The sequence below is a fragment of the Drosophila pseudoobscura genome, chromosome X (assembly GCF_009870125.1).
Source record: "Drosophila pseudoobscura strain MV-25-SWS-2005 chromosome X, UCI_Dpse_MV25, whole genome shotgun sequence".
NCBI classification, from domain to species: domain Eukaryota; kingdom Metazoa; phylum Arthropoda; class Insecta; order Diptera; family Drosophilidae; genus Drosophila; species Drosophila pseudoobscura.
In genome coordinates this window covers 3,255,488-3,267,590 of record NC_046683.1, presented here as the reverse complement: position 1 = coordinate 3,267,590, position 12,103 = coordinate 3,255,488, and the positions used below count along the sequence as shown (strand labels likewise).

At 44.3% G+C, this 12,103-nt stretch overlaps 2 long non-coding RNA genes across 3 annotated transcripts in view; one reads left to right on the top strand and one right to left on the bottom strand.

Annotated features, from left to right (window-relative positions):
- The window catches only part of LOC26533643 (uncharacterized), a 56,102-nt gene that overhangs the window by 38,523 nt on the left and 5,476 nt on the right, over window positions 1-12,103 (top strand). The gene's annotated exons all lie outside the window — the stretch shown is intronic.
- LOC26534125 (uncharacterized) lies at window positions 6,261-7,001 on the bottom strand. Of its 2 annotated transcripts, XR_001452648.2 has the most exons (3): window positions 6,709-7,001; window positions 6,578-6,648; window positions 6,261-6,505 (listed from the first exon to the last, which is right to left on the bottom strand). It is a non-coding gene; the product is annotated as an uncharacterized lncRNA (long non-coding RNA). The 2 variants fall into 2 exon arrangements; XR_004470226.1 differs by lacking the exon at window positions 6,578-6,648 and having other exon boundaries at window positions 6,709-6,969.

Here is a 12,103-nt window from a genome sequence, read left to right as displayed (position 1 = left end):
TAAGGCAACCAGATAGGGTATTGGGCATCCTCCAAAAGGGTTTACATACATTTACGATTATGGGACCCGCAAAATGCTCGCAAGCGAGACTTTCACGATTGGAAAGTGCTCTGGCGACTGCACTGCCGGTCCAAAGCCAGAAAGAACAGCAAGCCTTCGTGTGGCCTCGGCATTGCGTCTTCGGCTCTGTGTCTACGTGTCGTCAGATGATTTGTCCCAAAAGACTCGCAAACGATTCATTTGCCACAAGCGTCATATTGCGACCCTGCTAGAAACAATAGTCTTTATTGTTTCAAAGCAGGATCACTGTCCAACATTGGTTACACTTTGCTGTACTATCAAGTAGGTTTGCGTGTCTCCTCTCTGAGAAAAGTATGCCCACTGTCTCAATCCCAACGGTTCTTATTACTTTAGGCATTTTTGCGAAAGAGGAGCAAAACGGAACACCTACAGAAAATAGCACTAATAGCACGCTTTGGTATTACAACTTTTACTTTACTAAACTTGTTGATGATTTAAGTTCTTGATTGCATTCAAAATCATTGATTGATTTTTACAAGAAAGTCCCAAAAATCCCAGACAAAGGACTCTGCCAATACCAACAAGAAACACATGGAAGAAAGGCCGCGAATAGGTCTCCATATCTGGTAAAACTCCTGGCTCGTGAGTGCAAGAAGTGGCCACATAGGACATATAATGTCAAAATGTATTAAAGCTTCACTTAAATTTTTCAAATTTACATATAATTTCTTAGACTTGTTTCTTTTTTGATATTTTATGGCCCTGTTTTACTTGATCTCCTATAAGAAAGTTCTTCGATAGAGTCTCTTTTACATATTTAATTATATTTTGTGTAAAATCATTGCCAACATTCCGAAATAAGTGACATTCTATAGAATGCAATTCTTATGGTTATTCCATTAATCATATTTTACCAAATATACCAAATATATGCGAAAAGAACCGACCGACGAATTCCATGGGGACGAAGTTATCTGGCTTGAATAAAAAGAAGTGCGGAAAATACCACATTTCCGATTAACCTCGACTTATCGGTCAATATGTCAAGAGTTATGTGCAGTATAAACATATACATACATATGTACATACAGTGTGTACTATACGAGTGTCGTATAAATAGTTGCTGGTTGTTTGCCCCTTAAGCGTTTCTGCCATTTGCATATGATTAGTCGAGCATATTGCATATGAATATGCATATTTATACGAGTAGCACTACATATATGCATACATCCATTAGGAGAGAGCATTAAGTGCAGCAAAAAACAAAGGTGCATCGAAGTTGATCTACCCTTGCGCTACCCTCGGAGCACGCTACCCTCCGTTTGTCTAGAGAATTGATTGGAAATTGATGATCACGTGGTGTCAAACGGTGATCAAACGTAGTCTGGCTCAAAGAGGACCTTTGAGAGATCAGAAAAAAGCTAAGCGCAACAGGTGGACATGGGTATGGCTATTGTGAGCGGAAATCAGGCGTAGCCTGCCTGTGCAAGGGTATGAAGGCGGTTATTACGTACCCGTACCCGTGCCCGTACCTGGTACTTCCAGCGGAGCCCGGGCTTATCGCTGTAACTGTAACTGTAAATGGGCGACGATGTGAGTGCAACTGTAACTGCAGTTGTCCGGCGGGGCGTGTACGAAAGGCCCGCGCTTCGAATGAGAGCGCGCTGCTTTGTTCGGACAGGGACGGGCGCCAAAGCACAATAAAAGCCACGTGCATCGCTAATTAACAGATTCGAGAGCGGGAGCGAGAGCGAGAGCGAGAGAAGGAGGCGACTCTCCCTCTCAATGGAGGGAGCTTTATCAGTCCACTGGGGGATGGATGGCGGATAGAGGGGGGTCACGGGGCAACGATGTGCTGTGACAGGTGTCGGTGTCGTTGTGGGAAACGGACGGAGGGACGGACGAACGGGCGCAATGCTGCCAAGACGCTCTGAAATTTCAGGCGTCCCGCCCATTCCGTGGGCTAAGTACTGCTCTGGTTTCGGTTCCCACATTTCGAATGCGCTGATAAAGCGACAAGAACAAAAAAGCAAAGCAAAGCAGAACAGAGAATCGAGAAACATTATGCGACTAAAAGATACCCTAACCGCAGAGCAGGACAATGATGTTCTTCGCACAAAAGTTTGTATATATTTCATATAAACAATGGCTATTCGAATGGGTACTAGCTAAGGATATTCGAATAGCCAGATACCCTAAGCATCTCACTTTTCTATAATAGCTCGTTAGAGGATTAGGCCAAAACAACGTCAGGACTTCATAAGTATACATAACACTTTTCCATACCCTTGAAAGCTTTAATTTCAGTATGAGAACCACTATTCTGATACTCAAATCCAACATATGGGGCCACCCTCTAAAACTTGATCAACATCGTAGATTGAATAGATTGAAAGTATTGATATATATGTTAAGCAGAACTTTCGCCTTAGTATTTGAAGCCAAAATCCACCAAAGGTACATACTAACCCACACCCTGTAAAATATCCCAGGGCATACCCACCTATTGGCCCAATACGCCCCACATCAGGCGGGCAATGGGCACCAAGAGAGCAAAACAGACACGGTAACGGTAACTGCGCCGCAAGAGTTGACATTTTACAACAGGAGCGGGGTGGGGGATGGGCGCCAGAGCAGTCGGCAAGGCAGAGGCGCAACGAAAGCTAATTTGCGCACACAGCTAATGCACACACAATGCAGAGAAAGCCACGGCACAGGGCAGGACAAATGGGAAGGAAGGGGTGGGAGAGGATGACAAAGTGCAGGGGCAACAACAACTGCGAAATAGAAGGCGATCTGAAATTACGTAAAAATGCTAAACAAGTGCCGCAAATAGAACGCAACAACAACCAAATCCAATACAATACCATCATACGAGTATAAACAAAGACCTATCAACGCAATGGAAATACTACGAGCAGCGAAATTGGAAATCTGGCGGGAGGGCATATCGTCGAAGGATAAATACCCTCAAGGAACAAGGAAAGGGGTCTTTGGCCCACGCTTCCGATTAGTGAAAGCTCTATTTGGATTCCAAGAATTGTGATAAGCCCCGGACGGAAATACAATAGATGAACAGTGAAATCACTTTGTGGTGGACCCAGAGCCTGAGAATAGAATATCCAATGGCACAGGACAGGACACAATAGATCTAGACCAGGGACCGGCATGGTCCAGTGCTAGGTGCATCGGAAAAAATTTCGGGTCAGCGCAGTCGGCAGACTTCGTGTGGCTTCGGCTCAGCTTCTTTACACTGCTCGGATGCCGTATCGGCACAGACCGTGAATCAGTTTACGTTTTTCTAATGCTCAAATTCAATTTTACACTGGAAGAAAATGTTCAACATAGTGTGTTTGATTTGCTTGAGAGATTTGTTATTGAGAGGCTCTACAAAAGGCTCAAGGGGCGTTCTTCGAAATTATTCGAATTAAAAGAATTTAATGAGTTCTCTGAAATTTGTTTCTTTTAAATTTAACTGGATTTTCGAGAAACATGTGCCTTCTAGATTCTAGAATCTAGACCGAAGTTCGGAAGGAAGCTAAGTCGTCCATATATAGGCACATCACTGTACATACATACATGTGATTGTATGCATGTGGAATGCAAGATTTGTAGGAAATCGGTTATGGTTCTGATATGAAATTCTATATTTGGCTTATTAGCCTCCGACAGTGAGATCATAAAGTTTTCACTCGAAAACTTGTGTAAGTTTCGTTATCGGACTTCCACAGAAGCTGGCGGCCGTACAGGGCCGAGCTAAATCTCTGAAAATTGATTGATTTGGGATCATATATATGTATACTCGTACATAAGTACGGAAAAGTCTTTTAGGTTGAGTAGTTTTATACTTACATATATTTTTTATATTAATTCTTTAGTTTCGTTCACGCATCATTCTTAGTTCTTTTCTTATGTCTTCTATCTCGAAATTTATCTCGCCAGATCTGTAATCTTATCAAGAGACTTCCATGAGACCTCTCCCCGAGTCGTATTGCGACAATCACTCACTCGCCTGAAATTCTTCTGTGAACGATTGTTGATCTCCCAGAACATTTGAGTACATCTGTGGTTCCCATTCGATAAGTTATAAGATGTAATGTACAGTGTGGATCTGTGGCTATTTGTCTCCATTAGCATCCCTAGCATCCCAACCCAGCCCGGAACTGATGATGATCTTTAGAGCAAAATACATAACATGCAGAATCGCATCATAATCTTTAGCATGAAATGGGGGCCAAGGGCACCGGGTATTGAGTCTGTGCAAAAAGTCAGCACGGCTCGAAACTTTTACGATGACAGAAACAGTGTAAACATTTTTCTGTAATATTTTTAGCGTGACTTCAATTTGAGTTTTACGACTTGTTTTTTTCGTGGCGTCAGCATGTAAATCGGGGTGAACATATATGTACATACATATGTATTTATCTTCCGCACCCCAAGCGGAGTCTAGTGTCTGCTGAGAGCTAATGTTTTTCGCCTTGCTCGGACTGTACCTATCACATAAAGTTCATTTTAAACTGCACTTGGCCGGGGTTCGGGGACGGAAGTTGAACCCGCAACAAAGAGGCAGTGAAATAAAACAAAAACCAAATTAGCAAAATGAAATGCGAATGCGAAAATGAAATTAAAATAAGTAAATCAGCGAAAAAGTACGAGAGTGTGTGTGGAGGGAACAAAATCTCAAATTTCAAATATTAATGATAATGAATTTATATATGTACATATGTATGTATGTATGTATGTCTGGTGTGCATTTGTCTGTGTAATTTATGTATGTTTCAGTCTCGGTTTCGGTTCCTCTGCTGATTATTCCCTGGCCGGACTCTGGTCTGTCTTCCTTGTCTCTAAGCTGCCAAGTGTCTAGGTACTAATCTCTACGTACATACATATTTATATGTACATACGGCATGCAATGAATGGAGACCGTGCGAATCGGAAGAGCGACCCAATCTGAATGAATGGACACCCAGACAGGGCCATCGCGTAAGCATTTCAAAGACTTTCTAATTTGAGTTAATTACTGGTTACCAACTTACCATTATTGGCCAGCACTTGTCCACGATCGTAGCCGGCTTAAGTCTCTTTTGGAGTCTGCTTAGTCTCATTTTATCCCAAGTCCCATTGACGTCAAAAAATCACCAGAACGGAATGACATCACGCTGAGTAATCACTAAAATCTATATAGTATGTAAAAAGTATACATTGTGGAATTCTGAGAATTTCTTGCCTTCTAAATTTGTCTATTGGACAGAGTATTGCCGTACAGTGGAACCTCCATGCTGGCACTGTGCTCTCAGCCATTTGTGGTCTCTCTCACTCTCTTGACAATCATTTTCAAGATCATGAACTACATCCTTGCCGCTTGCCTTGTGGTTGTTGGATGTTTATCTAATTGAGGCAGAATGGAGCCATGCCATAAATGTCGCAAATGAATTAAGAGGCAGCAACGGAAGAGAGAGAGACCGATGGACCGATGGACCATGGCAGACCAGACCAGACGAGGGGGCTTGAGGGGGTCTGAGGGTGGGGTGGCGGGTGGGTGGTGTGGTGAAATGTTCAGTTAGACGATTGTCGTTCTTGTCGTCGCCAGTTTTAATCAAAAATTAACGTAATAAATAATCATAAAGAATGCATAAATGTCAAATTATAAATTTCGACAAGTTTTACGACAGTTCTTTCTCTCTTCTCGCTGTCTCCATCCCCCCCCTTCTCTGTGTCTGCTAAATATCTTTATCCCCTTGGGTCATGGAAAAGATATATTCGCACTATGGGCGTGGCAGCGCAACAATAATCAATACGATTCCGCCCACTTCCCTCTCTTTCTCCTACTCTCTCTCTCTCTCTCTCTCTCTCTCTGTCTCTGCCATGAGCCACCCCACCGCACCCAACATGATGTAGGTCGGCGACGCTGCCGCCGCAATTAAATTTGTCTGAGTTTTGTTTCTGCCGCCTCTTCTCTTCGCCCGTTTTTGTGGCAATTATGTTGGTAACGGTGGAGCATAAGGTTAGAAATGGCAACCACTTTTCCTTTCACGCACAGTCTGCGAGACGGAGAGAGAAAGAGGCAGACGTGGGAGCGACCTCTAAGGGCCGACGCCCACGCCCACGCCCAAGGCACATCCACACACAAACATATCGACACACGAACAGACGCCTACACAGCAAAAAAAAAAGCGGGAAAAGAAAATTATTTTCAAAATGATGGATGAATTCGAGCACTAAAAACAACATTTAGGATATTTCTCATACTGGAAAAGACTTTTAATTTATACCGAATTTCAAGTACGATCCACAAAATTGGAATAGGGGATTCACAGACTTTGAAAAGGAATCCAAATCAGTTTTAATGATACAGCAGTTCGATCCACAGAACTCACAGCATAAGGTACGTGGTCGCAGTACTTTGCTCCGAGATTTTAGAAAAGAATCCTCCACATTTTGTAATGGGATCCAGTTCTCGCTGTGCATTCGAAAGCTTTGGAAGCTGGAAGAGGGCAAATCAAATGATGCTAATATTCGTGGATGTATACTGGGTCCATTTTAAATTACTCGTTACTTTATGCTTCAAGAACACATCTTTTTTCGTGCAGTGTAGCAACACAAATTGCACTGCCAGCACAGCAAAAGCTAAAGCAACAACAAAAGCTGTCGGCGACATGGCGTCATGAAATGTGTTCTACTACTTACTATAGAAGGTATACAAAGAGGAGGGCAATGGGGTGAGCGAGAGAGCAAAAGAGCGGGACAACCGGCGGCGGGGAGCGAAGAGCGTGATGCGCAGTGCCAGCCGGCCTCCCTCCCCCAGTTGCCGGTACTGCCCTTGCCCAAGCTCAAAGAGATTTGATTGTGCTTCGCGTCAAATTGTGAAACTCTGAAAGCTCTCTCAACGCAAAAGCATGAAATTCGTTTGCTGACTAAGCTTTCGCAGTGATGCCAGAGAGAATGGCACTGCCAGCGTCGGCTGCGTCGGCTCACGCTCTTTGCCTCTCTTGAGTGGTTTCACAGTGTTTGAGTGGTCCCCGTGACTTTGCTTGTATGTTGCGGCAACATTGTTGAGTGGCGCGATATGGAGGGTTGGGGATTGTGGCCTGGGTCCCAAGTTTCCCATTTGGTCGTTCTATCGGTGCGTGCTAGCATCCGGGGGGCCCACGACCCACAGCGCTATGAGTCCCCTCATGTTCCCACGACGTTAACGGCTGTATATACTATGTATGTATGTGTGTATCTACATTAACTACAATGAACACAGGTCCGTTTACAGGATAAGTACATAGAATATGTATATGTGGTGATGATGCAACAAATCATTCCAGGAATCATTCCACACTAACCTTAAAATGGCAGCACGACTCTCTGTCTCTTGGCGTACTCGTAAATGTTGCCAATTAAACCAGACCATTACCGTGCCCGCACCCGTACCCCTCCTCTTCTTTCTCTTCTGATTGAGCGATTGATTACCATATCAGCATTCCAAAATGCATCGAATGAATAATAGCAATCGAACGCGCCGCACCAATGGAGGCGGGCCTCTGCGTAGAGTTATTTATGCATCCAATACCGATCGGAATGCCGAGAGAAAGAAGTCACCAGAAAGCCAGAAAGTCTACAGCCAATAGGTATGAACGATTATGTGTGTAACTTGGTTAGCAGGAAATACCAAGAGTTCCAATCCCCAGTACCCATTCGAAGTTCCAGTTTAATTATGAATGCCACAAGTTGGCTTTAGACAATAAAACATACAAGTCCCGCACAGATAAATAAACATTATTGGATTATTAAGCCTCTAAAGGCTACATCACTGTCTCTATCTCTATCTCAGTGTGACTGGGCAGTAAAGGGTGGGGTTTCAACACTATAAACTAGTGTTGGAAGAGCTGTGCCATTAACACATTCTCCAACGTAGTCTTCGGGGTCGAGTATTATGAAGTACCTATTATTTTAAAATGGAATATTGTCCTTTTTGAGTGCAATTCCCCACAATCCTTGACAGTTTCACACCCTGCTCCGCACCCGACCCTCTGAAACAACCCTCTGCCTCTGACCAAACGCTCTTGGAAAACATGTCGATGCCAGAGTGTGGGCCACAAACTGGGCCAAGTCCAGTGACTTTCCCTCTGATCAGATTTGCATGACGTTGACAATACAAATGGAATATGTATAGAACACGTCGCCGCTGCAGCACCCCCGCTGCAAATGCGGCACGAGGTCGGTAATGGGAACGAAAGACTTAGGCCACAAACCTCAGCGCCAGCGATGCGTGTAATCTGCGGCGCGCGTCTAGTTTGTCCCTCCCCCTCACTCCCTCTCTCCCCCACTCCCCCACTCCATATCTATGCATCTAAGTATATGCATCTCTCTATGCTACATGCTGTATGGTTATCTTACGTCACTTCCGCTGTTTGTTGGCGCTGCATGGCAGGGCATGGCAGGGGGCACTTCAATCATCATTTTATATACTCTTTCAGAATTGTATAGTTTTGAAAGGACATCCAAAATTTTTACTTTCATGCCAGAAAAAACGAAGAAGCCTTTAACAATTAATATATAAAATGTAACCATTTCCCTTGAGCTACTTTTTTTATTTTTCTGAAAAGAAAATCCATGTTAATCCAAATTATTATTACTTTTGAAAATTATTGAACCTATACAGTTGAGCGGCACTGCACCTGTTGGTACGTATTCAAGTGTTTCCCTATACGAAGATAGGGGTATCAGTGACTGCTTCATGAATGCCACCCACAGATCGATTCGAATTAAGGGTATTCCAAACTTCGAAGCGGAGCTCTCGTTCCCTTCGAATTTTATGAATGAAAAATGCTCGTACTTGTCCAAGGGGCCGGACGGTGTTTCATTTGTGTGTGTTCTTTTTTTGTCAATGCAATTTAATTTGTTTAAACTCGTATCTCTGGTGGCTGATGTTTGTTCTGGTAACTACCCACACAGACACACACACACACACACAGCTCCCTGGGTGCCTGGCTCCCGATCAATGCAATTGCATGTGGCTGAGTAATTTTTTTGAAATAAATTCTCTTCGGGTTTTTCCCCCCTTACCTTTTGGCGCCGATTCCATTGCATTTGTCATTCTGGCCATTTTTGTTGGTGTTGCTATTTGTGTACCTATGCCATTGTTGTCGGGGATAATTTAGTAATTATCTTTTTGTGAATCGTCATGTCGCTATAATTTAATTATCGCTGGCTGGGTCGGCACGGAACAAATACACATACCTCCATACCCTCGCACATACGAGCATCTAAAGTTAGATGTGGCTGAAAGATCAACAATTTTCAGAATACGGAAAAGCAGACAGATCCAGGGAGAACAGAGCTGGGGCGAAATGCATTCAGTTCCATCTTCAATCGATTCAATTCGATTCAATCAAATCTGTGTCACTGGGTTACGGCTTGGTGGAAACTGTTGTTGCTGTTGCTGCCAGCCCGCGCCGGCAACATTGTTGCCGCTACACTCGAGGGGCCCGACGAATGCGACAAGTTTTTCCAGCCACAACCACAGTCATTTCCCTTTGGGCCAAAGCGGCCAATTAACGTATCTGATGGAAACGCGAAAAGTGCTGCAAAAAAAGTTACAACAATACCAACGGTAATAACAATTCATGGAGCTTTTGTCTACGATCCTCGGTTGCTAGGCCACATGCCAATCCCTCCCGCTGCCGCTGCCGCTGCCGCTGCCTCTGCCTCTGCCTCTGCCGATACCCACATTGCTCCAAGAGCCTCACCTTGTGACGTTCTTTCCTCTCTGTCTCTCCTTCTGGCCGCGCAGTCAGCTTTCGTGCCCGCCTGCCTCCAGCTTCCATTCAGTTTCTATCTCGAGGTCTGCCCCTGCTTCCACCTCTGCCTCCACAGACTTCAGACCTTCTCCGCCTCAGCGTCTGCTGCCAGCACACATCCTCAGATCAACCTCTGCCGCTTCCTCCTTCCTCCTCGTTCAGTGCATCCGCAATGCTGGCGCGCCACAAGCCGTCAGTCGGTCTGCGCCGCGACCACCGATTCATTCAGGCGTCGCAATCAGTCAGGTTTCTGTCGCTGCATTCGGAACGGAACGAATTGGAACGAAATGGAATCGATTGGAACGGATTGCTTTCGCGAATGCTCAAACGGGTTTTCCCCCTGATGCTGTGTTTCGGGAGAGGGAAATGGAAATGGAAATGGGCTTATCATGCACCGCATTTTTCTAGGCTGGTCCACTATTTCACTTTCGACGGCCTCCAGCTGCTTGTGGGTGGCCCAAAGGAGGTCCGCCCCTGCATTCGGGATGGGCTTGGCCGAACGGAAAATCAGTATTGGGAAAAATGAGGAAATAATCGGAGAATCGGGTATTGTTAGGAATTTCAGTGCACAGGCTGGGTATGGGGTTTGTTTCACTGATACTGAAAGGTTATAGGCTATTCGATCCACACGGAGTATGGAGTAAGATCTGGATCTGGTATCTAATAGGATGTCCCGTCCCCCTATAACTTTTACTATTATAATTAATTATGAGACTCAGAGCGGAAATGGGACTCAACGAATTTCACTTGCGTGTCTTTCCTCTTTTCCACTTGGCCGTTTTGCCCAGGCCACCCATCATCCCCCCAGCTTTGATCTTTCCATCTCATCTCCGGCCCGAAGACTGGCCTGCTCGAATATCAAAGCAATGAATGGGGGAAAAAGTCTGGAAAAATTGCTGGAAACCCTTTTCCATGCCTGGGCCTGGGGCCTGGGACCTGGGACCTGGGGATGTCAAGTTGTGGGCGTGTCCCCCCGATATCCGCCAGCACTCAGCTGCTGTCAATCAAAGTTGCATTTTTCTTTTCAATTTTCTCTTCACTTCTGTTGTTGCGGCCGCGGCTGTTCCCCACTCAAATGGGAAACCCGGAAAAGCGTGTGTTAATATGAAAAACTTCAAAAACCAAATGCCATGCGGTGCCGGGGAGTGGCCTCCATGCTGCCACGTTGCATTTGCAGTTGTTGTCACAGCAAGGCATTAATTATGCCATCAACAAAGTGACGACCCGACAGCGCACCAGACATATCCTGTTGACAGCCTCACACCTCACACACCCCCCCTGACTGTGGCACTGCCGCCACTGAGCTACTGAGCCACTGAGCCGTGATCCTGCCCCTGCCCCTGCCCCTCCCCCATCTTCTTGCATTGGACAAAGTTTTTCGCTTGGCAGCGGAAGTCACGTAGGCCTGGAAGTTTTCCAGTGAAAATGCTCAGCGCTCGCAATTATTAAATCAAACAAGGAAATATGGCTCAGGAGGAGTTGCAGCTTTATTTGGGGGCGAGGCTCCAAGTCCTTCTGAAATTATGGCTTCAGCCTTCGGTCGTTTCCGGACGAGGGGATTTGGAAAACTCCATAGTAAAGATGCTAAAAGTTGGCCCAAAAATCTATTAAAGATATAGAAAAATGCTACATATTTCAGGAAAGGAATTATATTGCCAACTTTTCCATTGCAGAAAGGAATGAACGAGTTCAATGGCAGCCTTTTCTCGAAAGGCAAGATACCGATAAACATACTTTTTCAATTGAATTTACATTGTCTTAAATGATTATCTTTCATATAGAATAGTATTTTCTTGGATAATACAAGTTTAGATGAAACTAATTTATTTGGAAAGAGGATATCCTTGATATAGAGGCATCTATAACTTGTAAATAATAGAAGTTCCAATACTTGTGCCTTAGATTAACTCACTTAAGATCCAAGATCATGAGACAATTAGTATTAATAGAAGAAACATATTCGTTTTCATCTTTTGGAAACATCTGAGAGGTGCTTAGATGGGCTTGGATTCAATGGATGATTGTGTGTAAAATAGTGAAAACTAATAATGTTATTGGATTTTCTTTCCCCCCAGATATTGGGGCGATTACCCATGAGGACCATGAATTTGCATCTTTTTTTACGAACAAATGTCTGAAGTCTCTAAAATTTAAGCATCTTTGAGAACAATTTATTAATCTAATATCTGGGTGAACAGAACATTCACTTATATATAAGACGGATCTAAGCAGCTGTGAAGTGTATCTCAGAGATGAAAATGAATACCTTTCCTCTATGAATACTAATTGTTTCA